At 40.8% G+C, this 26,404-nt stretch overlaps 1 pseudogene; it reads left to right on the forward strand.

Annotated features, from left to right (window-relative positions):
• Positions 1 to 21,262: 21,262 nt before the first annotated feature.
• Positions 21,263 to 21,414, forward strand: LOC122805687 (annotated as a pseudogene).
• The last annotated feature ends 4,990 nt before the right edge of the window (positions 21,415 to 26,404 follow it).

Genomic DNA, 26,404 nt, shown 5'->3' on the forward strand with positions numbered 1-26,404 from the left:
TAGTGGTAGTGGATTATGCTACACGATACCCTGAGGCAGTGGCTTTGTCCTCCATTAATTTGTTAGAGATTTTCAGCAGGGTAGGTTTCCCAAAAGAAATACTGACTGACAGAGGTGTCAATTTCATGTCAGATCTGCTGATTTGTCTGTGGAAGTCTTGTGGTGTGAAGCACATGAAGGCCACCCCCTACCATCCCCAGACTAATGGTCTTGTTAAGAGGTTAAACACTACAATAATGTCCATGCTATGGCCATTCACAGATCAGTTTAAGAGGGAGTGGGACAAATATTGGCCCCATCTGTTGCTTGATTACAGAGAGGTTCCCCAGGAATCCACAGGTTTTTCACCCTTTGTGTGCTGTATGATCATAGGGTGAGGGGACCTCTAGATTTAATTCAAGATGAGTGGGAAGGTGAGTGCGAGTCTCACAAGGAGTCTGTTGTGGCATACATCCTAAACCTCAGGACAAGGCTCAGGGAACTCATGGGTTTGGCCCAGGAGAATCTGGCAGAAGCCCAGCAACAGAAAAAGTTGTGATATGACAGGAATGCTCGAGCTAGAGAGTATGCTGTGGGGAAGCAGGTAATGGTTCTCATTCCTTTCAGACACAACAAGCTGCAAACAGCTTGAGAGGGATCCTACAGGATGGTAAGAAAGGTAAGTGATGTTAACTACATGGCGGAACTGCTAGGCGGAAAGCAGAGGTACAAATTGTACCATGTTAACATGATGAAACCTTACCATGACAGGGATGCTCTTGTGCTGAGCATTTGCAGTGGATTGCAGGAGGAGTCTGAGAGAGATCTGGGGACCGATCTTCTCAGTGAGGCTTGGGTTGACACCTCAGTGGAAGGGGTAGCAATGTCTCAGCAGCTATCTCTTATCCAGGTTTGAGAAATCCGAGCTGTGTTGCAGGAATTTGGGGACATGTTCACTGGGAAACCAGGGTGCACCCACCTGGGGCAGAACCAGGTGGATACAGGACCCCAAAGGCCTATTAGACAGGCCCCTTATAGAGTGCCTGAGAGAGTCAAACAGACTCTGAGGGAGGAGGTACAGGAGATGTTGGAACTAGGGGTGATTCAAGAGTCCAACAGTTCCTGGGCCTCCCCAGTAGTGCTGGTGCCAAAGAAGGATGGCAGCACCAGGTTCTGTGTGGACTTAAATAGTCACACAGTGTCAGATGCTTACCCCATGGCTAGGACAGATGAGGCCCTAGAGCAGCTGGGTGGGGCTAAGTATCTTACAACCATTGATCTTAGCAAGGGTTACTGGCAGGTACCCTTGACTCCCAGTGCTAGACAGAAGTCAGCCTTTGTGACTCCTTTTGGCTTGTATGAGTTCACAAAGATGCCCTTTAGGATGAAGAATGCCCCAGCAACTTTCCAGAGGCTGGTAGATCATATCCTTGCAGGAACAGGAGGGTTTGCCCTTGCTTGCCTAGATAATTTTGCCATCTACAGCCATTCCTGGCCAGAGACCTTCAGCATGTCAGGGAGGTGCTGGGCAGACTACAGAGGGCAGGGTTGACCATTAAGCCAAGCAAATGTCAGGTTGGTATGGCAGAGTTCTCCTACCTAGGACATAGAGTGGGGAGTGCACTTTACTGTGTGTATTTGTTATCCTTTCCTCCTATATGAGACGCCCCTCACTGGTGTTAGTGGTGAGGATTGAGGCTCCTTGATTGCTGGGCCAGGGCACGGGCATCACAAATACATATGGAGAATACAAGGCATGTGGCAGAAAGTAATTTGTAGGAAGCTGAACAACATATAGTTTCACTGGCCAGTATATCCAGAGATTGTTCAGCATATTAAAATTTGTTCCTTGCTTTTTGGAACGGTTGTTCAGCATGGTTCTGATAAAATAACAGATAAAGAGTTTAGCAATGCACTCTAATGCTCTATTTCATTGAACCTGTTTGTTTTCTATTAAATATATTTGGTGCTCTGTCATATACAATAAACAGTAAGGGCTGCAGCAAGTGTGATAAATGCAGTTTATTTGCTTCCTTGCTTTGCTGAGTCTATAACACAGAGATACAATTCTGAGTTTGGTCTTGTTTGTCCAGGTTCCTGCAATGAGTGCAGATGGTGGGATAAGAGTCCAGAGAGAGAAAAGGTCAGCTAGTCAATCCATGGGGAGGGAGGGAGGTGACATGGATTTATGTGCTACTTACACCAACTGATGCCAAAGCGTCAGCATGGCAGTGAAACTAACATCAATGAGTATTGTAGCCTGCCAGCATATGCCTCTCTCTCTGCAGATGTGAAAAGGCATATGCAAAATCACATGTAGAACTGAACAAAATACTGCCTGTCATTCTTCATTGGTGCATTTCTCAACTATTATAGAGCATAAGTGGACCATACAAAACATCCTACCTGCTAGTGCAATTCTTGAAGCCTGCTACCCTCTTTCAGTGTACGCAGGTGCCAGTGGAGGTGGAAATAATTAGCTACACAGAGAATAATGGCTTGGTAATTGTTAGGGGAGAGAATGAAAACCAAAAATTAGTCTATAAACAGAATAGTAAATACATGCTGTCCAGTTTATGCACCTATTGTGGAGTTCAGATTCACAGTAGGGAATTGCAGGGCAGCACAAACTGGACAGTCTCACCCACCCCCCTTGGAGGAATAAATGGTTTATCACAGCTACCTATCCACTGCTTTTTATTTACTAAATATGTAATCAATGGCAAACTACAAGGGGCCTTTTTTCCAGTATAACACAGGCCAAAGGAATAAATAAAGAACTACAATAAAAAGAAATGGAAATGCATTACAGAATAACAGAAGGAAAATATCAAACTTGCTTGACATTTCTAGTTTGGCAATCAAGTTATCAAAAATCTCTTATTTACTAAGTCAAATTCAACAGTGCAAGCCAAATAATCCACTTGCCAATGTGAGTTTTCTTTCTTTATGTCTGTTGGTGCAATTCAATAAAGCTTACATGGATTAATTTTCCATGTAGGCATAGTGGCATGGAGCTTGCATGGAAGTAAGCAGCTGTGCAATCCAGTAAACGGTGCTGAAGGGCATGCACGAGTGTGCAAACACAGAAATGTGTGTGGCATGCAAATCACCTCATAAGCAGGTGAATTGCATGCAAATGAGGGTGCCGAACTGATCCATCAAGCAGACACGCAGTCCTGCAGACCCTGTGTTGGTGTCCAAAGTGTACATGGAAAAATTCCGTGTACATGAAATAAAAAAGTGAACAGGGGCTGTAAAAGCCCAATTTGAAAGTCAGAAATAGCATAACAGACACAGATATGTACAAAGCTATGCTCTGTGTGTCCAAAAAATAATGGAAAATAATTTAAAATATATATGTTTTAATACTCATATTATGTTTGTGTGGCACAGCAGTGCACAAAGATGCTATTATGCAAAAAAATATTTAAAAGTGTAAGAATGAAAAATATAAATATGTGACAATAATGCATTATAAGGCCTTGCATGGAGTATGTACAATGGTAGATTTCTGTGGTTCCCAACAAGGCAGCTCCTGGAATAGTGTAATTTCCCAGTTGTGTGCATGGATCTGTATGCAAGTGAGCTAGGGTTACTGAATAGCAAAAATGGGATCCATGCCTGCAGATGACATCCATGTAGTCCCAGAACCATTTTGGTTTCCACAGAAGAGGTAGTTGATATCAAAAGGGGGTGTGCCTCTATTTCTTTAAGCATAATGGAACACAGTGGTGCCCATTTGCATGCTGCAATGCTGAGCTGAGCACAGGGGTGTGTCCAGTGCTGCTAAGCTTTGTTTACCTTTGGGGCTCATGCTTCGGTGTGTTTGAACATGTTTGCATCGCATACCACTGTGCTGAGAGTGCCTGTCTATAGGGGTGTGTCTAGAGACTGCTGAGCATTGTTTATACCTGGCCCGCAGTTTTGTGGACCTCTTTGCATTATTTAGCAAGGAAAGCTGTCAAAAAAAAAGAAAATAAATTGGCTGAGAAAAGCAATCATGTATAAACAGTGTTGTGCTAGTTACTTATAAAAGTAATACGTTACTATTACTAGTTACTTTTAAGTGAAAGTAATAGGTTACTATTGCTTATTACTTTTCTAAAAAAGTAATATATTACTATTACTAGTTATTAACTAAAATAACTAGTTACTGTTGAGTTACTTTTACATGAGTATAGTTTATCAATTCTCAAATTCAGGTTTACTCACACAGTACTTGTGTGTGAGGAATACATGCTTACTGCACATGAATACGAGTGTATTAAAGTTGTATACCTAGTGTTATAATAATGATGAATAGCATTTTACAGTTTACAAAGTCCCACAGGCTAGGCTTTATAGTCAGAGAGTCACAATGTAGTACTTAAACCAAAGTACGTACAGCCAGCAACACAAGACCCATAACAAGTTGCAACCCATCAAATTTTCAACAATGTACATTAGGCTAATCTGCTAAAACAAATGCTAAGGATGCAAAAATGCTTACAGAAAATGTCATATATGTCTAATAAGACTGTTAACGTCAGCCAAAATATCACTTTACATAAATATTCACAATGACTACACATTTCTGTTGGCTCAAAGAAGGAGCAAATTTTCAAAGTGTTCATCAGTGAATCTATTTCTTCTTGCAGTCAACACTTGTCCACCAAGACTGAACAGGCATTCAACAGATGCACTAGATGGCAGAGCTGTATTAGTGGTCAGAAATATCTTCTTGACTACAGGGTAATTATTGAGAAGATATTTCTCTGGAAGGGTCAGCCATATACATGTCCATCTGAGAAGATATGTTGAAATTGGCTGGCATTGACTCTTTGAAGCTGAAGAAGCTGTCTTCGGCAGTTAATGCAGAAGCTTCAGATGACCCATGTTCAGGTTCATCCACTTTCTGCATGGCATCAAGGAGCAGAGCCTTACCTCTGAGTTTCGGCTCTTCAGTGTCCTTCCATCACAAATGGAATTGTGGATGCACTATGATAGCCAGAATGAGGTCTTCATGCTCCAGAAGACGATTGAACTGAGCCTCAATGACTTTAAAAAGAGCATCAACTAGCGGCACAACAAACTTCGCAGACTGCCTGACTTCAGACAACTTGTTTTTCAGGCACATAATGGTGGGGATCAAGATTCCCATGAAGCTTTTCAGCTTTGACTGCAGGATGTTCAGAGCCATTTCCAGGGGCTGCATTGCTTGCACAAACTCAGCAACAAAGGTAATTTCTGCAGGCATGAAGATGACAATTCCAATCTGCTCACATATGTCATTCAGCAAGCCTTCACCCTGAGTTGCAATGAGATGAATTCTCTCCATCATTTAGAAAGTGGGATTCCATCGTGTTGCATTGAGAATAACCAATGCCAGATCACACTTATTTTGAGCAACCTCAGCAGCATGGGTACTGTGACTAGCCTTGTTACAAGCAGCATAACATTTGGCCATGGTGCTTCGCATGATCATTTTATACTGTGCATCATTACGAGCAGATTCAGCATCTTGCATGGCAACTAGATTCAATGTGTGTGCTGCACATCTCAGATGGGGAGGCAGTGAATAGGTGTTCTTGCTTTGCCCTGACTGACTTAGCATGCCTGTCATGCTGTTGTAAATCACTTCACCATCATCATCCTCATCTTGGGACAGAATGCTTGTAGTCTCAAATCTCTCACATTCTGAGAAGACAGTAAAAGCCTTTACAAAATTGCTGCCATTGTCAGTAATTGTTGAACACACCTTTTGATCTTTGATCTATCTTGTACTTGATGGGAATGCTCTCAAGATTTGATGCTATGAAATCATATGTATGCCTTCCCTGTAATTTGCAGCATGACAAAGCAGCTGACTTTCTTTGAAGCATGTCACAGTCAATCCAGTGGGCGGTGACACCAAAAAAACTAAGATTCTGATGGGTCCAAATGTCAGCTGTAGTGTACTGCATACTATCAACAAGCATGTTCTTATCATTAATAAGCATATTTGTGTACTTTTCTATAAGATCATATATCTTCCAAATCTGTTTTTATTTTCTTAAAATTAAATCACTGTCTCAAAGTAAAATCGTTCTCACTGCATCATTATTAACACCACACACAAGGTTGTCTTTTATCAACTCATCTCTCAGATCACCAACTCTGCACATTTTTGACTTGTTTCTCAAGTCAGTTATATATGCTGCAAAATTTTTACCAGGCTTTTGGTCTCTTGTGTAAAATAGTGCCTTTCCACTATAATATTCGTTTGAGGGTTGCACATTTCTCTAAATTTACATTTTAAGCACTCAAGAGTCTTCCCGCGTTTCAGCCTGTATCACTATATAGCAGTCCTCCCCTTCCCTGCATAAACAGCAGGTGCATACACAAATGAATGTTCTCTCTCAATGGTTTCTGAACCAGCTAAATTGAGCAGAATAAATGCTTTTGTATGTGCATCTGTATCAGAAAAAGCAGCCTGTATGAAAATATCATATTCTTGCTCAAACACTCTCCAGTTTTCAGCAATATTATTATCAAATACAAGTAGATCAGGTCTGTGAAATCGCTCTGCCATGCCAAATAAGTGTCAACCCCACACCAAGTACTTGTAATTATATTCAGCTGTACAACAGGCTTTGACATAACTGTACTCTTTGAAAAGACTGTAATACTGCACACACTGCCAATACTTTGAACACTTTAGATACTTTGAATAGCTTTAGTTAATGTGAAAATGTAGTACATTGTGAAAAAATACAGTTTTCTCTTTATTTGAACATTTTATATGATTCTAATATTGTTTCAAACATTTTCGTAATTATTTGAAATACTTTTTTCAGCATGTCACAATTTTGAACATTTTGTTTATTCAGTAATTTGTTTGGAATGCTTTGCTTTATATTCATTGAGGGGAAACATCTTTTAAATGAGTTTAAGAAACTGGAAATATTTTCTGACCTGTTTCCAAGTCATTTGCAGTCGTTTGAGCCACTTTTGTATATTACTCCATTTCTGACTGTACGCCTCATGGTCTTAAGAAGTTTTGACTTTGGATCCCAATCTGAGAACATGTCTCTCGTCTTGTGCATTCAAATATGATGACAAGGCTTGGGTGTTCATTTAAGATACTTATTGCACACAAACACATCAGGATGGATGACTTGAACATAAAACTTAAGTGAACTACCTAACTGACTGACTGCTATACACATACATGCTTTCACTCCAGCTGCTTACACAAAATGGCACTCTGCCTGCACGTGCTCAGAACTTTCTGTGCATGTGCCCATGAACTACAGTGGCTTTAAAAGTACAACATACACACTATGATCTACAATCCCTGTGTTCAAGTGGGTTTCCTCAGGGTGTTCCTGTTTCCTCCCACATTCCTAAGATATGCTGCACCTGGATTAGACATTCTAAATTGGCTTTAGGTGCGAGTGTGTGCATGCATGTGCCTTCTGAAGAAGGATGAATGCTGGGCTGGCAATTCAACAATGTAAAACTCCACTGCCACTCGTTCTGCAGACTGATGATCCACCGTGGTGATCCCTAATGGGCACAGCCAAAAGGAGAAGAAGAAGACTTGTTTTTATAGCTAGAGAGTCACAGATAATTAAACCAAACCAGCCAACAGCACAAGACCTATAAAAAATCTATCACATTTTGTCTATTTTCAGCAACTAAAAATCAAAACCTGAAAAGAATTTTAAATAGAACATAACAAAATATTGTCAGGACAAAAGCTGGTTCATCATAGATCCACTTGAAGTGTCCTGCTTGGTGCAGTGGATTGGGGCATCAGGTGCTCAACTGATGAGTAATGAGTTTGATTCCTGCTGGTGGTGGTATGAAGAACCAATGCCATATATTATATTGCAAGGTAAGGATATGATCTCTGGCAGGCAAGAATCGGCCAGTGTTAGGGGATGTTTTAATGGGTGAGAGTCCCACAGTACTAGGGCAGGGCTGGAGTCTGGTCATCATTAGCTTTCACCTCCTTGCAGTGCTAAAAAGAAATGATGTAAATTTTGCTCCAGACTAATTCTAATGATCTATTTTGAATGCTATGTGCTATGAGTTGTGCCAACATTATATGTAATTTTTTATCCAAATTGCCACTTCAAAGTGTCTATTACCTCCTAACATCTGATTACTATTCATACTATATAATGACCCCGGAAGTTTTACATCCCTCTTTAGGTGGCTATAACACCCACATTGAGAACCACTAGTTTAAGCAAAAGTAACTCACATTTAAGTTACTAGTTACTTAAAAAAGTAATATATTACTATTACTAGTTACTATTTTGAAAAAGTAACTAGTTATATTACTAGTTACTAGAAATTGTAATATATTACAGTAATATATTACATATTGTAATAGATTACTCCCATCACTGTTATAAATTACTGATGACCCCATCCCATGGCCCTTCAAACCCTTCACTGATGTACTAGGCAGGTGGAATGCATCATAGTTAGCCAGTCACACAGGCTGCATCTGCAGCAGAGCACTATAAAGTATGAAGACACCCTACAATCTGATTTCTCTCCATACTCTGCACCATTTTAGTACAGACATGGGAATTTTAACTGTGAAAATGTTAGGGGCTGCTGCAGCTCTGCTACATCTGTATGTACTAGATGCTGAAGTCAGTGCTGATGCTGCTGGTGATAATAGGCCTAGACTGAGAAGAAGAAGAAGAGTGTTCAGGCCCAGGGTAACCTTCCAGGAGCTACATGTGCTGGAGATTGCAGAGCACTACAGGGTGGACAGGGACATACTACAAGAACTCACTGAGCTCTGCTACCCTCAACTCAGATCCAACACCAACAGAGGGAAACCCATCCCAGTGGAAATAAAGGTATGTGTAGCCCTTAGAATACTAGCTACAGTTACGTTTCAAAGACCAACTGGGAAATGATGGGAGTCTCACAGACATCAGCATCCAGGGTACTCCACCAGTTCCTGGATGCCATGGAAACACATGTTACTGAGCACATTTATTTACCCCACACCCCTGAGAAGAGGGCCAGTAGTATGTGTCTCTTCTACCATGTTAAAAAAGAGAAAAGCTTGCACCAAAACCACGAATAATAAAACTCCTTTAATGGTAGCCTATAGACCAGTGTTTTTCAATAATTTGCTTTATAGCTGATGTATTCTGATTGTAAGTTGAAATATAACTGCATTATTGAATATAAATATACACATGTGTATATGGAGATGGAGATGTACAAATGCCCTCAATTACATGCAGAATGCTGGGGTTATCTGCACGTACACACAACAGTGTTCTGATGGTAAAAGACTAAGGCCAAAAAGCAACATAATCCACTCACCCACAGAATCCTGTGCCTGTGAAATGTCACCCTATAGACAGACAATGGAGAGCAGGTGGTGTAATGTGCAATGCTTGCATTGCAGGACTTGGACAGGCCATACTTTCACTGGCCAATTGTCCACCTATCAAACTGCAACTGGACAGACATGGCGATACTGGTAACTGTACACACATAGCTGAGGTATTAACAGGTATCCCACTCCTAGAACACTGGATACAATAACAGCATCAAGCAGGTTCACTCTGCAGGCCACACATGCTGTGTAAAACAAGACAACTTTGCCTAATCCTCAAGTAATGTGGCTGCATCCACATATACAACAGATGTTACCTGTGGCATGTGCAATAAATACTACATCGACCACTAGTGTGTGTGTGTGTGTGTGTGTGTGTGTGTGTGTGTGTGTGTGTGTGTGTGTGTGTGTGTGTGTGTGTGTGTGGATATTTCCCCTATAGCAGTACAGACATACCCTTCTGGCCTATGTTTGTAAAATGGTTATTCATTGTATGGCCCTGTGACTAGTGTTTTCTTCCACAATGACCTCCTCCACCTCCTGCTGATGTCATCCACCTTAACAGCACTGCATATATAGTAGACAGGTAGGAGTTCTAACCTCACAACAGGTAACTCTGTGGGTGTGTGTATCTATATATCCACTTGCAGCAGCATAGATATGCCTGTTTGGCCTATATTTGTGCAATCATTATACATTTTAAGGCCTTGTGACCAACTGGCAGCCTCTTCATTAGCCTACTTTACAAGGCCTGCTGATGTAATCCACCTTAACAGCACTGTCTGACAATGTAATAATAGATAAGCTCTGTGGTGCATGCAATAAATACTTTGTACTCTAGTGTATACTACTCGATAGGTAAAAGTTCTAATCTCACAACCGTGTGTGTGTGTGTGTGTGTGTGTGTGTGTGTGTGTGTGTGTGTGTGTGTGTGTGTGTGTGTGTGTGTGTGTGTGTGTCTACAAATATATACCCTTTTAGCAGTACCAATATGGCCATATAGGGCATTTATGTGCAATGATCATGTATTATTCTGCCCTGTGATTAGCTGCTGGCCCTAAATAGCTCTCGTCTACCTAGGCATAACTGCTATCTGCCACCACCTAGATTTGTATGTACAGAACACCCAGTTGACACATATCAAGGGTAGCAGACCTTGTCACAGGGTATGCATGCATGAATACATTGTCCCTGGCACACTGTTCTACAGATATGCACCTAGGTAACCATACACATATACAGCCATACCTTGCCAATGTCATATTTCCACTGTGCTGCCATGCCAACATATGCCACTGTATTGCTGCCAAGTCTCCACAGCTTAGCCACTCAGACCCCTGGAACAGAAACATGCACAGGTCTGTGAGACAACTATTATTCTGTAACACGATGACCAGTTTAACATCATGCAACAAACATAACGTTTTTTTTCTACTCATGACACATGTCAGCATACAGCACCTGTAATGGCTCACAATACCTGCCATGGCATAACAATACTGCACTACACAACTACATGTAAAGTAATATAGTCACTCTGTGCATCAGACATATATTTGCATATCCCTGCATTAATGGCGTGGATGGCAAGGATGTGGTACAGGTCGTATCACATGCACATGGTGGGATGTGTGAGGGGATGCCAGTGGCCTAGGTTGTGCCAAACAGTTGATAGCATGTGTGTGAGTCAGGAAGGGGTGCTGGTTAGATGAGCCATGGAGAGGTGCCGCGTGTGTCTGTTGGTGACCTGCATGTGACAGTAATGTTTGAGTGTGTGCATGTAAACAGTCACGTCCAGTGCTAGCTCTACATGTGTATAAGTTGGACAGCTGTGGACTGTACATGGCAGAGTGGACAATTCACCATCTCTGGCCATGAACATGGGAACTGGGTCTGTCAGGAGTGGCACTGGCACCACCATGCCCAGGGTCAGATGTGGTGCTAGTAGTTGATGGTGAATGCTGTACGCTGGGCCCATGTCCCTCAGAGGACCACCCGGGACCATGTGCCCTTGGTCTGCCATGTCATGGTGTGGGCAGCACACAGTTCCTTCTGTAGTGCTGGAGGTACTGCCACTACAGGAGCATGAGTGTGCATGGCCACGTGGAGTCTCAGCAGATAGTGTTGCTGTCCTACATCCACATGTCTGATGCCCTACACCAACCAGATGTTCCAACACAGGCAACATGCAGTGAAAGACACTGTCTCAGCCCACAGTCTTTCCACTACATCAGTGAAATGATCATTGGCATCACCAATGCAGTGGAGGCAGTCAAGGATGTCAGGCTGTGCTGCAAAAATAATCCTGAGCATCAGTTTGGTGTTGCATTCAGAAAATGCCTGTGCTTCCATGATGGACTGAAACATGTGGCAAGTGACCCATGATGTGACACCTGTGACAGGTGGTGGATGGGCATCAGTCCTCTTTCGAGCACCCCTGTCAATCTGCCTGTTTGGAACCTCGTGAGATCTCTGGCTATGGCCAGTGTCTACACCCACTGATGCCATCTTTGCCACACTGTCCTGTTCAATGTCACCATCCTCTGACTGTCCGATATCTGTGGTCTCAGGGGCTGAGTATGTGTGGGCATACTGTCTGTGTGTGGGGATAATGGGAGAGGAAGTGGGATGTCAACCCTGGGACAGATTCAGCCCCCAACAACCCCACCCATGCCTCACTATAGCTGCCATCATCATCAGAGTCCAGTGGGACACTGACATCAGGTTGTGAGGGGGACATACTCCAACCCCCATGTTTACCTGTGAGGAGGAAAACAAAATCAGTGCATTACTACCTGCACCATTATGTATGGTAATCCACACAGACACAGACAGGTGAGAATCCACAACTGCATTACACATCCCACATCTCATTTCTGATCCCATGCATAACATACAAACACACAACATACACAGGCAAGACAGGCCCTTAGTAATATGCACTGCAGCTACATCTGGTTAATGTTGCCAGTGCAATACACTTGTGAGTTATAGGTTCATAGGTTCATAGCTTCATACTAGGCTATCTGCCCTAGGGCATTTATAAGCCTAGCCAGAGTGTGTTTGGCTTTCATCACCCATTTTAAATTAGTTTTGCTATGTCCTTTTTTGAGGTTAGTATACTGTGCCTCTGTCTAGCAGTGACACAGAAGTGATATCTGGGGTAAACCTACTATCTCCCATCCAATCATTAAGATTCTTCTTGAAGAGAGTCAATGAGGGACTCTGCCTAACCTGGACTGGAATTTTATTCCAGAGTGAAGGGAGCCTCTGGGTAATGAATCTGTCCCTCCAGCATGTCCTATTTATTTCAGTGCTGAGGTTCAAGTCTCTTGAGCATGTAGTTCAATGGGATTTGGATTTTCTGAGGTGCAGCATGTCCATTAATTCCGGGTTGGACATGGCTTTATACGTCAGACACAGATTGCCTCTGAGCAGGCGGTATGCCACTGAGTAGAGCTGGAGTTTCTTTAACCGGGCAGCATATGGCATCTGTTTGAGCCCTTTGAGCCTATTGGTGAGGTACTTTTGGGGTCTTTCCAGTTGCTGCAGGTGTCTGGTAAGGTACTCAATTATGGACGTGATGAGGGATGAGTAAAGAGGCACGATGACCTCCCCTGATCTAGATGTGAATCCCTTCATGATTAGGTGGGCTATATAAAATGTTTTTCTAACCACTTTGGCCATGTGGTTGTCAAATGAGAGATTGCTATCAACTTGTGTCCCCAGGTCCCTAATTACTTCTTCCATACTTAATGTATTACCACCTATGTGGTAATTTGTGGGCACTTTGTTTTTGCCAAAGGGGACGACTATACACTTTTTGGCGTTTAGCTTGAGGCCATGGCTCTGGCACCAGTTGTCTGTTTCTATGAGGCCCTTTTGTAGGATGCTTGTGTCAGCTGGAGAGTCGATTATGGCACCCAGTTTGCAGTCATCTGCGAACTTGGTCAGCCACAGTCCTTCCGTGTTAACCTGTACCTCCGAGAAATATATACCGAACAAGAGAGGTCCCAGGACTGAGTCTTGTGGGACACCACTTGTAACTGGTTTGGAGTCTGACATGGCTCCAGCAATTCTAACAATGTGGATTCTGTCCTTGAGCCAGTTTGCAACCCATCTAGTGACATAGGGGTTTATATTTAAGCTGGTGAGCTTATCTATAATGCCCGAGTGGGGTATTGTATCAAAGGCTTTTGCAAGGTCCAGGTAGGCTGTGTGGACCACCTTCCCCTCGTCAATGGCCTTGGAGACTGTTTCAAAGAAATCAACCAGGTTATGCATTATGACAGTGTATTTGATAGGCCTACACCTAAAATTGAGTGCACCTTTCTTGAGCATAATATGCCAGTTGTAGTGTCACTGCCTCAGGTATGTACCATCTCTCTATTGTGTGTGAACAGGCATGTCTGTGGACAGGTGTCAGACCTGCTCATAGGTCTTATTGATCAATTTGATGAGGTCAGCCCACACTGCTGCACATTGGTCACAAGTTTGGTGACTCCTGGACAGCAAAATGTGATGAGGGAGTCTGAGGTCATCCAGGATAGCATTGTTTTCTGCACCTGTAAATGGTGGATGCCTCCTGTGATGCATCATTCCTGAAAGACAACAAGAGGAGAACACATCACAGGACCAGATACGTAGACATCCACTATGCACAGACTCTGCCCAACCAAAATGGGCTGCACTATCCACCGCTCCATCACACTTCATACCCTGCAGTCTATCAACACACTACATGTGTGGCTATCACCAAGATAGTAGCAACACCAGTTATGTCCCTGTGTGCCATGACAGAGTCTGCTGTATGTGTCTACACCCATCACTGCAGTCTACTGTGTTGTGTCCCCTATGGGCAAAGTCCCACTACTATGTCATACAGCCACTGTCAGACAAATAGCTGTGTGCTATTACAACTATATGGGAACAGTCACCAACACCAGTGTGCCACAATGACAGACAGCAATGCATATTTATTTATTTATTTATTACAGTTTGTTAACCGGGAAAGTCCATTGGGCCAAGGTAGCCCGTTTTCAATGGAGGCCCAAGGAGAAAAGCTCCAAACAGAAAGACAATATTAAAAAATATTCAGAAGTGATAACTAGTACAAGTACAAGAGCAACAAATTAAGTACTTCAGACAGAAAGACAATATTATAAAAACATTCAAAAATAAGAACTAAATCCACCACTTATAAGATATTTACAAGAACAACAAATGAATGCTCATTTAGTACATCATAATCATAGACAAAAGAATTATTTATGCAATGGCAGAGTTTTGAGCATGATAACATAGAGATAGGTGTCAGGATTCAGGTAGGATGAGATACTTGCTGTAGTATATCTTCCCTGTATTCATCATACCTTTCCACTACACTGATATTTGGGGAATGTGAACATGTGCCTCATAGATGTGGTCCTTTTGTCACAAGCATGTGGATATCTGACAAACAGATGGCCAATCATTGATGGTCATTATCAGAATATAGAAAACACGTATGCTGCAGTAATATCTATTAGTCTATTCATAGTCTTTGTATGGCCAATGTGTATACTCTGTCACTGAGTTTGGGCCTGTGTCCCCCTACTAATAATGGCTATGACCTGAATTCCTGCTGTAAGGGGCTGACAGGTGTGTTAGCCATAGCTCCCAAGCAATGATGTACAAATGTCAACAAAACAGTGACCTAACCAGAATACATCAGGGACAGTCAGGGACGCCTTTACAATGTCAGAACTATTTCTGTGTGAAATTGACAGACAGAAAGGAGATGAATTACAGTACGTTGTGTGATGTTACAGCTGTGTACACCCTTACTTACTGTCAATAATCCACTAGCTTTCCTACAGGAGCTGACCATTGTAGGAGGGAGTAATAGGGGCAGAGAATACCACTGATGTACTACAGGCCTACTGTTGTAATCCCTATTCCCCATACCTCAATCTTCCCATCTGCATCCCATTATATGGGGGCATGTATTACATATCTGGTAGAGTGAAATACTTCTTTTTTGATCAGAAACCCTGCAAACAACTTGCTAAACCATTGTCTGTCTAAGCAAAGCAACATAAAAATCTGTTCCCCATAAGCAGTTGATTGCCTAACAGGTAATTGCCTGTGCACCAATCTGTGACTCAGATTTGTTAATTGCATCCAAAACAGCTGGGTTGCAATTTCATTAGCCAATGACATGGCACCACATTGCAATATTTAAGGCCTTCATGTAGGCTTTGGTCCCTGTCTTAGTCTTTGAGATGGACATTAGTGAGGTGTGGAGACTACAGCATCACAGAGGGTTGGTACAAATATTGTCCACTATTGAGATTTATGAGGTATATCCAAAGTTTTGCATGATATGTTCCCCATTGTCAGATGACATTGTGATTATCTGGGAGTTCAATGGTAAAAATTGTGGGTTGAGGTCAGTAAGGTGAGAGAGACATGTGCGTGTCAGACATCATACCCATCAGAATATGCATGCTGATGCAGTAGCTGCTATTCTATCACCTCACTATCTTTGTAGGGGCAAACTGTAAAACACGTCCTTGTCACTAGACCTGTGCTGTCCCTACCACCTCCACCCTACCTTACCCTTCCCCACCCTACCCCACGCTTTATGTATGTCTTTTATTTATTTATTTATTTATTTGTTTATTTATTTATTTTATTTTACATTTGTTGACCGGGCATGCCATCATTTATCTCTTGTTCTAAGGTATCATATCATTCTTTATTTTAAAATGGGTTTTCAATCTTCCTATAACTTGAATATGTTCATCTTTGACGAAGGACAAATTTGTGCTTGTTTAGTTGATTTTCAGTAAATTATTGCACTATGCATCAAGTCAGCAGTGTGCCATGTTTCAGTTTTCTTTTAAACTATGAAACCACATTTCCTGTTTCCTGTATTTAGTTCCTTATCAGACAAAGTAAAAAAAAAAAAAACTCTTTCACATTTTTCGGCAGTTGTTCATGTTGCTGTAACCAAGGTAATACCTAATCAAACAAATGCTGTTGTGCATTCTTTGACTTTAGATTACATACTGTTTGTCATGGGATCATTTCAATTTGATTCTTCTATTTACAGATGTAATTGTATTGAGTACTGTCCTATTTGTTTACTTGACTGAAATTAATAGTGCATACTGTATGTATATATTCTTTATTTACAGTAATTTCTACTCATTTAGCACGAGCAATTTGTTCTCAGTTGCTTGTGTTTTGAATTGTACTTTTGTACTCCATATTATTTCATTCTTTGCTTTGAATTGCATGCATATATTATTGTAACAAATTGAAGTATATGGTTTGTTATTATACTTCTCTGTACCCCCTTCCCAAATATGGACAGAAACCATTGCTGCACTGCAATAAGAAAGTTTGTGCAACAAGTGGTCACAAGCAGGTGCATGTGATTCAGATACACAAGTGCCTTTGGCAAAAGAGAAATAAAATAGATGAGCATAATGCATACTAATGTCCATATAATGACATGGTAATCAAGAATATTATTAAAATGAGCATCTTACTGAATGCAAATGAGGCAAATCAAGATGGCAGAATGATTCATAAACATATAAACAACAGGCCATCTAACTGGCACTGATTACTAGAGTTCATGTTGTAAACGTTTGGGATTGCCAGCATATTAGTTAGTGTGTATTCTAAATGGTGCCACAAGCCAGAGAGATGCCCATCATATTTGTGGACATAGAAGTTAAGCCTCTAAGTCAAGGATTTCTTGAGCTCATTGAAAGTTTGCTGCTCCAGGGCTTCTTCCATAGCACATTGAGGATCAATGCTTGCCCATGCTTACACTGCACTAATTTAAGTGTCTGGGCACAATGGTTATGCAAATGAGGGTTTATCACATACAAGTTTCTAAGTCTCTCAGTTTTTGCAATGTACACACTGGCTAAAGTTTGCACTGCCTTCCTCACAGTGTTAGGCACATGCCTGGGGACCTGCAGCAGTACTGCTTATATATGGTAATGCTCATGCTTCTAGGGCAATATCTGTAATTCCAACCATGGCATACTGAGAACAGAGTTGCTATAATGAATAGTTCACCACTGTCATATACCAAGAAACTGGTCTGCCAGGTTTCACACCTAAAACTGCTGTGTTCAAACCCTATCTTACATGACTTATATGGGCTTTTCTGCCAGCAGTCATACAAAAGATCTGAACCCTGGTGCTAGACAGTTTACACATACAAATGTGGGTGTGACCACCAGTTTTCATCCATTTTTTTTCTCTACAAAGTAATGTACTGAGAATGATGGCTTCTGAGGGAGAGTTTAGAGCTCAAAAGTGGTGTTCCAAGGAGACACAAATCTTTTTCCACCTCATCTTCCTGCAATACAGGCCAAGGCTCCTTAGGTAAGACAACCAAGGGCATCAGTATAAGTTAGACACAGACAGCAGCCTAGCACAAAGGGTCATATCTGCCAATTGCATCAGTATAAGGTAGAGGCATGGAGCAGCCTGGCACAACAGGTCATACCTACCAAGGGCATCAGTATAAGGTAGAGAGGGAGAGCAGCCTGGGACAAGGGACCATACCTACCAAGGGCATCATTATAAGTTAGAGCCATGGAGCAGACTGGCACAAGAGGTCATACCCACCAAGGGCATCAGTATAAGGTAGAGGGACAGAGCAGAGTGGAAAAATGAGTCATACTTACCAAGGGCATCAGTATAAGGTAGAGGCTTGAAGCAACCTGGCACAAGAAGTTGAATGTGCTACTGTCATAAGACAAAATTGTGAGCAATCCTGCCACCATTAAAATGATATGAAAAGGAGAAATCCTAACCTCTTGGACTAATGGAAGGCTGAGGCAAGGGAGCAGCAACCACCTATGCAGTTTAAGTGATCCATGGCTTACCTTCGCGATCAGACTGACACTGTTTGCCATGGGAATGTCTAACAGACATCCATGTCTTTTTCCACAGTCCCTGAACAGATGGTAAAGAATTTGCAGCTGCAGAGGAGGGCCTCAGGGAGCACCAGGGTAAGTATACCTTTTACAGGTAGTGCAGCTGTAGATGTTAGCAATCCTGTCAGTTGTCATAGCAGTAGTCAGGGAAGGCTTGGGTTACCACATTATTAAATATTCATGTTAGTCTGTATTACTGGATTCATATGAGATCCCATCAGTGTCATGGAGTGTAGTTAAATAATTACTACACAAGCAAGTTTTATGTTGTACAGTGGCAGTTGTTTAGACTTCATGCTAAAAAGCTAAGGTGTTTATGATACAAAGGTTATAGTTGACTGCAAGTGCAACAGTTATGTAAGGAAATTTTTACTGCCCAACTTCTTTGGAACATTTGTTTTTTTACCAGTTATTTGGAAAAACCACAACTGCTCATACAGGGAGTGTTCAGCATAAAGGGAGGTAGGTGTCAGACCTTGCTGCAGACAGTATTGACACTTAGGTTGCACATTTATTGATGAAGAGGAACACTATATGGTTGATTGTATTGATGTCAGTGGTTTAATGCTTCCATGGACTATTACATGTAGCTCAATATGTTAAGGTGCTGCTGTCCTGATATCATTCTGGGAGTGGGTTAATTTGGGTCTATATTAGATCATCGAAATCTTCTTTCATCGACGGCTTTTTCATCACCCCTATCCATCAAAACTAACTTCAGCAAACAATCTTGGAGTTGATATATATATATATAGTGGTGTGCGGGCAAAGCCCCCCACTTTGGTGGGTGTGATTTAGTGCAATGTGTGTTTCAGTGGGATAGTGGCCAATTGTTTACTTACCCTGTAAAATGTTTCGATGTTCACTGAAGTTAGTTTAGATAAACAGGGGTCAAAGAATAAGCCATTGATGAAAGAAGACTTCAGTGATCTAATATATATCCTGTTCAGTTCACTATTTGGTAGACAACTTTGATAATAGTTGTGTTTGAGTTTTGTGTTTGTTGTCCTTAACAGTACTAGATGTATACTGCTTAACTGAGTATGTCAGAGCTGCAGTCTCCATGGCATTGGTACAGTTTTCATATATGCACTGTTACACTGTCTGGACTAAAGACATTAATGCATGTCTAACTGAAATCTTCAGTAAGATTGCACAGATATCTTGGCAAATTGAGTGTTGGACTGATACATTGGATTTGTTTATGGCTTCAGGTTGTAGCCTTAGCCTGTATTCATTTCATCAGCTCTCATACCCAATTTTTGTGGTTGTATCATCAGTCCTTCTGAGTACAGTGCTGACAATAATGTGAAATGCATGTTTGCTTCTTTCATTTTGCAAGTGTATGACACACATCAGTTATTTTTCATTGCAGAGTATTTGTAGACTACTAATGCAGCTCAACACATAAATGCATTGACATTTAATTGGTAAGGAGTGAAGGCTGTGGGATCAACTCCCATCTGGATTGTATGTTGGCATATCATCATTCAAATGAGGTGGGGATGTCATAACAATTGCATTACTGTCCTTGTAAATCAGCCAGACTCAAGAGAAGTTTTACCTGCAATTTTTCACTGTATTTGTACTTTCCTTTTCCCACCCACTTTCTCATTCAACTTTTCATTATATAAATTGATATTTTATTTTGTTTTTCCATTTATTTTACATTTATGTTCAGCAGCATCAAGACCAGCACCTATAACAGCATCCAGTCCTGTCACCCCAGCATCAGTTCAACACCAACACCACAGCCATAGCTGTTCCCAGGTGCTGCTGTAACCTCCACACACCCAGCACTAACTGTAGTGACCACTGGCACTGTTCCTGCTAAAGAAGGTGCTTCTACAGCATCTGCTGAAAGCAGTGAAACTGGAGGTGACATTTATGTCACCTGCTGGCTGCTGGAGGGGAGGGCCTTATTGATAGGCATCTGGATTCCCAAATTGGTCCCATACAGATGTTCCTTCAGAAACTCATTTAGATGCAACCCTGCCTAGCACTGGTTTTACTGTACTAGGCAGGGCCCACTGATGACAGACACCAGGTTGAGAAATAAACTCTACTGGGTATCACCTGACAAACAGTGAAGCTGCACTCCCCATCCTATCCCCTACCCCAGTGCTCCCTGTCCATTTTCTGTCTCTGCCCCCCACTTTGTTGTCCAATCCTCCTCATCACCATTGTCTTTTCTCTGTGCATCCGATGCCTCCTTCTCTATCTCTAATTGTATCAGAACCTCATCATCAGCTTGTCTGGGTTCTGTGTTTGTTTAAATGCCTCTGCTACCTAACCTTAACTTCTTACCTTCCTCTTACTTCCCTTACTACCTTCCTGAACTTCCCTTCTCTTTATATATATATATATATATATATATATATATATATATATATATATATATATATATATATATATATATATATATATACACACACACACACACACACACACACACACACACACACACACACACACACACACACACACACACACACACACACATATCTATAGCTATATCTATATCTATAGCTATATCTATATCTATGCATCCCTATCAGAAGCTTGAGTTTTCAGACACTCACATGCATGAAACCATATGAATGGATTTCCAAACACTCTCAGCTTTTGAATGGAGATCACGGTACGGTGAGGATCAGAGAATTTATTCTTTCCCCACTGCAGCGCAACCTTGCAGTTGATATATATAATGTGCAGGGGGTGTGTTAGGGTGCAGGGGCTTGCCCCCGTGAAAAAATGTAGAAATAATGTAGATTTTTGTTGTTTTCCAAAGTTCGAGTTTTCCGAAATTCATTCCTATGGCTTTGTGCATATGAATTTCAGGATTCTGAAAGCTTGAGATTGTGATAGGGACCCATATATATATATATATATATATATATATATATATATATATGTAGAGAGAGAGAGAGATAAATACATAGATATAGAGACAAATATATATGCATAAAGACCCCCAAACAACAAAATGTTCCTTATACTTACCTGTCAGTGGGAATACCCCTATCAAGAAGGTGGTTTCCCCAGGGTGAGGTTCTTCCATTGCATATTTCAGTTGGGTTGACCCCCCCTGTGATTTCTTTCCCCACTGCCATCCTGCTCATTCCATAATTGTTTACCTTAAGTTTCACCCTCTCCTTACATCCTCCATTTCATCACTTTACTATTTTCTCATTTTCAATTAATTTGGTCAAAAGAGTGATCAGCACATGTGTTATGGTCCTTTAAAATGAACTCTGCTCTTTCCACTGCAGTGTGCACTGGATCACACAGGTGATCAGCAACACTAACGAGCCTTACTGGTGCTTGCTTTCACCTGTGGCCTCCCCGTAGTACTACTTACTCTTCCTGCCATTCCCACTGCAGCTGTGAGTTGCATATTTAACAGTCTTACATCCATTGCTATTAATTCTTAATAATCATCAAGGCTCATCAGGCACACAGTGAACAGAGGAGGACTGACTATGATGATGGCTATACTCTTTCTGAACTCTAGCAAATGATTCTGCTCAGTACAAATGTGTTGGCTAACAAACCTAAATAAATGCATACATACATACTTACATGCATACATACATACACACTTACATCCATCACTATTCATTCTTAATAAGCACCAAGGCTCATCAGGCACACACAGTGAACAGAGAAGGGCTGACTACAATGATGGCTACACTGTTTCTGAACTGTAGCAAATGACTGTTCAGTACAGATGTGTTGGTTAACAAATCTAAATAAATAAATCCATGCATGCATACTTACATACATACATACAAACTTACATATGTACATACACACACACATACATACTTACATATGTACATACATACATACATACATACATACTTACATACATATGTACATACATACTTACATACGTACATGCATACATACTTACATCCATCACTATTCATGAGCACCAAGGCTCATCAGGCACACACAGTAAAGAGGAGGGCTGATTACGATGATGGCTGCACTTTGAAATGTAACAAATGATTCTGCTTAGTACATATGTGTTGGTTAACAAATCTAAATAAATGCATACATACAAACTTACATGCATACATACATTATATACTTACACACACACACTTACATACATACATATGTACTTACATACAACCATAATTTTTATTGCATTATCTCTCAGTGACTGAACCTCTTTTCCATTGGATTTAAGAATGCAAGGCATTAGGAGGGTTATATTACTTCAGTAAGTGTCATACGTCCCTATTATTCACAGGTGATTCTTTGATTCTGTCCCGTATCCCTCAGAAAGGGTATAAGACATTTCAGGACATGCTGCAAAGATTTGCATCAAATTACAACTGAATACTAACAAAACCATCCTGGAGTATGGTCCCTGAATGATCCATTCAGTGAGTTAAAATCAAAAGCACACCAGCTTGCTTCCTCTAATGTAGGAACCCTCAGCTATCTGGGAATTGTATTATGTAGGTCACTAAGTAACTGGCAGAAGCTTAACTATAAGCCCATGGAAAGATCTGATGATCCATGTTCAGATATGGACATTTCTCAATCTTTCAGAAAAGGGCAGGTTCAGTGCGCAAAACTGATGCTCTGAATCTACATTATACTAAACTATATAGCAAGACAAATATACATGCATTATCTGTACTTACAGTTAAGGAATATACAGAATTTAGGATTAGTCTCTGATCTGGAATTGAAGGAGACAAAGAAAAATAAGCAGATTCTATTCATACCATTTTGCAAGGGCAAGGCGGCTTATAATTTCAGGCCTTTAAGTGTAGGCTTTCACACTACATCATATACCAAGAGCCAACTCACCAGAAAAGATCATGTTGGCAAAAACAAGGAAAAAATTTTATAAAGCACATCAGATATTAAAATGCTTCTCCTTCCTAAAGTCAAGTGTGTGGTGGTGCAACTTGAATACTTAACAATATAACAATTATACAATACAGGATCATATCAAAACCTTGCATGCTGATAAAACAGCTCAGTCAGAGTGTCTGTTGTAAATTGAGCCTGTACCAATAAAAATAATTCTGTCCACTAGAGCACCATTTTGTGGTCAGACTTTGTATTAGTATATACCTGATAACTGCATTCTATACTGAGGATATACCAAAATATGAGAAAAATCAGATACATTCTGCAAAACTAAAGAAACAGAAACATGCCTAATTTTCCTTATGTTTTTGTGATGTCCCTTGTAAAATTATCTATTTTTTTCTGAACAGTAACAAAGTAAAAAAGAAAATGTAAAAGAAATGCTCTGTTCTTCATTTCTTTTCTTACACTGATATACTGATTCACCGTCTTGATCAAACCACGCCAAATGCGAGTAAATTGTGATATACCCACACACATTCATGGATTACTGTTTAATAAGACAATATTATGCCTTACAAAACTGCAAGATTGGAGAAACTCTTAGAAATGATATTAAAACATTTATCACTCGGTCAAAAACTAATTGTGGAAACTGGGACATAATGGGGAAGTTTGTTCATGGACCTCAGTTAAGAGTTGGGATTCAACAAGACTGGAAACTTACAACTCCACAAACCATGTATTATCTGAATCAGAAAGATTTATGAAAAAAAAGAGAAGAGAAAAAAAAAAAAGAGATTCAATAAGCATCTCCCATAGCATTTACAGATCTCAGACAGACTGGATGATAATCAGATGTTTTTGACTTGTTGATCTTTTTGTAAATCGGTGTAATTATAGACTTCTTCCTGCAGTCAGGGACAACAGAACATATCAGAAGTAAGTTACATGTTTTGTGTAAGATATGGCATAGTTCCATGTGTACTCCTGGTAGAATTATTGCTGGAATATTGTCAGGATACATAGATATGGCAGAACCTGTCCTTTTTAGTGCATGGATCAGCAACTCCATGGATATTGTAGGGCAGATTGCCAAATCAGTAGGCACTGATGAAGGCATAAAGACAGTATAATATAGTTATATAAACTGATTCTAAGAAAAAAAAATTAAAAGCATTAGACATCTCTTCAGAATTAGTAATAATTTCTATTTGGTACCTTTGTCACTAATGGACAGGGTCACCCTGTGAACACTCGATATATAAAAGCATATTTCATAACTAAAAATTCCTTGGGCTATTGACACTTCAGCAATATTTTGGTAAATCTGGGTAAGCTTGGATAGGCATAAATGACTCTTAAGCCAATAGCCTAATAATCACCTATGGGCCTATAAGAATTTCCAGATTCTGTTTTGTAAAACTCACATGAAACCACAATAACTAATATGCAGGTTGTCAGTACCATATAACACTACACAAAACCATCACACACAACATAGACCAGACAAACTGACCTACATATGTGAGGATCCTAAACTGCAAAGGCCTCCAAAATGTGACCTAACAAACAAGTACCCTAAGCAACCTCAAAAACATACAACACAGGTAGCACCCTCCAGGAAACATACATATACGTGTCTCATTTCAAAAGTTCATAAGGCAAACTTCCACACATTCCAATTTCCTTGTCATAGGTGACTCCATATTGAGACACAGTGATGCACCACTCAACAGGTTATGCAACAAGAAGGGTACATTCAGTTGTATATCACTTGTCAGGATTCACCACATCACACGTGCACTCTAGTCCTTGCACCACAGCTACATATATGAGACAGCAATAGTGCACATGGGTGTAGATGACTTGAGACATGCCTCCTTGGACTATATGAAGGCAGACATGATGGAGCTCACAGAATGTGAATTAGAACTTAGCTGTGAGCTATATTCTGCCATCCCCAAGAATAATGCAATACAAATAAAAAAATATTGACTTTAACATTTGGCTTAGCTTCTGGTGTCATTCTAAGGGGGTACAATGTCTGTCAGCCTAGGAAGGGATTGACAGACACTCATAGATTCATCAATGTTTACTAGTTTAATGACTCAGAGGGCCTTTCTAAGCCTAGCAAAGTTTTTCAGAAAGAATAATGACATCCTCCATCCAAATAGAACATCGAGGGCCAAGCATTTATAAGCTACCTTTGTCCATTAGGGAGATGGGAGCTAGACCCTGTGTAAATTTTCTGTTCCCCATCCACTGGTCTAGGTTACACTGAGTAACAAATGAACTCAGATTCACATTCATGAGAAGCCTTTTCTATAGGAGAAGTCTCTGGGACACATATCTGTCTATTCAGCATGTTCTGTTTAAGTCACAGACAAAATATGGGTCCTCAGATCTTGTATTTCTGGTACTGTTTGGCTTGTGAATATGCAGGATATTCATGAGTGTTGGGTTTGTGGATGACTTGTAAGCCAGGAATAGATCACCCCTCTGCAATCTCTAGGAGACTGAGTAGAGGGAAAGGGCTTTAAGGTGATCTGCATTAGGCAGGTTTGTTACGCCTTGTATTCTTTTTGTAAGGGAAGCACCAAGGTCACTCTAATTTCTGCATATGCCTGGTCAGGTACATAATGAAGGTAGCATTGTACTCTATGATTGGTCTGATAAGGGCAGAGTACAGTGGGGTATTGACCTCTCCGGATATAGATGTCATGCCCTTACTTATGAGATGCACAACATAAAAAGATTTCCTCACCACTGCGGCCACATGTTGGTTGAAAGTAAGGCTACTCTCTATGTGCATACCTACATCCCTGATCACTGGGTCAACTCTTGGGGCTTTGACAGAGGTGGCCTGCACCTATCCCCCAAGGCTTTCTTTTATTGGCTAAATCTTTGACTATCCCCATAGTGTCTTTTTAAGCAATGTCAGTCTTCTAAAGCTTTCAACAGAACAAAACAGAACCTGGCTATCATGATGCTATTGCTGCTCAATGCTAGGAGTCTTAAACAGAAACTCCACAATCTACAGTCACTCCTTACTTTGGAAAAAAATAATACTTTCATCATCACAAAGATCTGGTTCTAGACAAATGACAGCAGTCCATCCATGCAGAGCTTCAAAGCCTACTACACACTCAGACCTACCACATTAGATGAAGACACTAAAGGTAGCTGTGTCTATATAATGTAAAAAAATAATAATCTTCAGACTCGTTAGGCAAGACAATGACTGGACACTCATCCACATCCAACATACTGTTAACAATACACCTTATCATATCATAGC

Source organism: Protopterus annectens, chromosome 6.part1, assembly GCF_019279795.1.
Source record: "Protopterus annectens isolate FY-2018-M chromosome 6.part1, PAN1.0, whole genome shotgun sequence".
NCBI lineage: Eukaryota > Metazoa > Chordata > Ceratodontiformes > Protopteridae > Protopterus > Protopterus annectens.